The sequence below is a fragment of the Etheostoma spectabile genome, chromosome 6 (genome assembly GCF_008692095.1).
Source record: "Etheostoma spectabile isolate EspeVRDwgs_2016 chromosome 6, UIUC_Espe_1.0, whole genome shotgun sequence".
NCBI classification, from domain to species: domain Eukaryota; kingdom Metazoa; phylum Chordata; class Actinopteri; order Perciformes; family Percidae; genus Etheostoma; species Etheostoma spectabile.
Genome location: NC_045738.1, coordinates 17,294,555 through 17,296,678, shown reverse-complemented (window position 1 = coordinate 17,296,678; position 2,124 = coordinate 17,294,555). Strand labels below are relative to the sequence as shown.

Here is a 2,124-nt window from a genome sequence, read left to right as displayed (position 1 = left end):
TTTTTTTTTTTTTTAAATATTCCATCAAGTCCTACTGTATGGTCGTGAGATAAATTTGTTAGAATTTTTTAGTGTGCTGTGCATTTTTATTGAAATTAGTTGATACGGTAGACGGGCATGATTGCATAGAGTCCATCCCCTTATATCGGGTACTGTACAGGAGATAGACGCAGTTTCGAAAACCCATGTAGTGAATCCCTATGTTATGCTGAAAGCAGTCATGGGTCATGACTAAGCGATTGTGGCTGTTTTGTGTCACTCTGCAGCTGCAGTTGTGGCACTTAGAGCTGTGACACACGCTGTGATTACTTCCCTAATGGCAGAAGAGATTACCGTCACGGTGGCAGATACCGCATCTCAAATGTTTTTAAAAGGTACATTCTAAGATAAATGGGTGGACTATGCCCCATTTGCACACTAAAGACCACTCTCTTGAAAGTGCTGTGTTTAGTTGTGTTATTATTAATATTACCCATTTATAACAGACACAAATTCTCATTTATTTTAAATGTGATATTTTCTTAGCAATACTATTAGGTATGTAGCTAGTAACAAGTAAAGAGGGATACATGTTAAACACAACCGACCTCAGTAAAAGAATACAAGTACATAGTAATATGTAGGCTATGTATAGCTCTAGTATATTTAAGTGCCATATAAAAAAATAATATTGGGTCAGACAAATCAATGACTAACCTATTGGCTTTGCATTGCCCTTGGTTTAGTGTTTTAGAGATTTGCATTCCCAACTCATCTATTTACAGGACGGCACTTACAGCATCTCTTATGAACAAAAACAGAAATCTAAGACCACAAGCTGGCATTGTGCAGAGTCTCTCCACCTTCTTAGCACACAAATGGGCAGGAATTGAGACCCAGATTTTGTTTTTGCCAATTAGGAAGCGAAAGTCTGGATTTTGACACTATGCCTGGATTTCTAATGGTACTGTTCCATACATTATTAACAACTCTTTCAAGTGTGTCCTGTATTTGTCAGCTCTTTTTCAGATGTGCACCTACTTGCTCTCCGTCTCTTTTGGCACTCAGGCCTGTAGCTTCACACCACTTAAGCAGCTGTACTTAATATATTCCAGTTTGGTCTCCAAGCACTCGTCATTTTCTTCCATCTTCCCTCCAACGCAAATATCCTGGCACTCTTTCCATCAGGCCCAATTAACTAACCCTCTACTCATGAGTCTGAATCCAGCTGAGGGGTCACCTTAATCAGTCATTTCAGCATCATCACCTCTTCTCAGATGTTCATTTCCCACAGTCCCAAAGGATAAAGTGTGCCATAAAAATAACACAGTTGGATGCAGATAACACTTAATTGTGTTTCCATGCATTTAGTCTATTGAGTACCATCTTTTTAATATTCTAGGGGCAAGAGGTTACAGCCAAAAGGATAGTGATCAATCTGATAAGACATACTCTAATTACTGGATGCAAAATTATATTTAAGTCATTCACTTGTTGCTCTACTTCAGCCAGTGGAATTATGCGGGGGATCTACAGTATGTCTTGTGACTGAAATAATGATGGAAAGTCGACTTGCTCAAGATGTGTTTAGGGTAATGGCGTTGTCTGGGAATAGCCTCAATGGCATGTTGCATAACTTGTGAACATTGATTTTATTACTTAACAGAGCTCTTGCCATGTTACCTAACAATATCTGTATGCTTCCAATAAAGTCCCAAAAAAAAGCCACAGTATTGGTATGATTGGAGTCAAAGCTTGTTTGCTTGGTGAGGTCATCATCATTTTTTTCTTTAGTGGATTGATGCATGTTTACATAGATAGATAGATACAAAAATAGCACAACTGCCAAATACAAAGATGTTAACACAGCCAAATCCTCCTTAAACTACAGTTAATATCTTGAGAAATATTATACTCTGTGCACTGCTGCATGCATGAGACCAAAAGGATTGACAAGTATAAGAACATTCCCCCCAAAATGTCTTAAGATTAAAATCATGTGTGCTAATTTGTTTGTTTTGTACTCTTTTAGATTTGTATAACTATATGTAAAATCTCCTTTTATATTTTAACCACACAAATCAGTAACTTGTGTCTCTTCTTGTTGTGTTTTTAATTTGACAGTAATTTATTTGATCCATCTGC

The 2,124-nt window shown here is 37.3% G+C and overlaps 1 protein-coding gene across 1 annotated transcript in view; it reads right to left on the bottom strand.

The window, feature by feature from the left end:
* Positions 1 to 2,124, bottom strand: part of plcl2 (phospholipase C like 2) — a 42,400-nt gene that overhangs the window by 11,151 nt on the left and 29,125 nt on the right. The gene's annotated exons all lie outside the window — the stretch shown is intronic.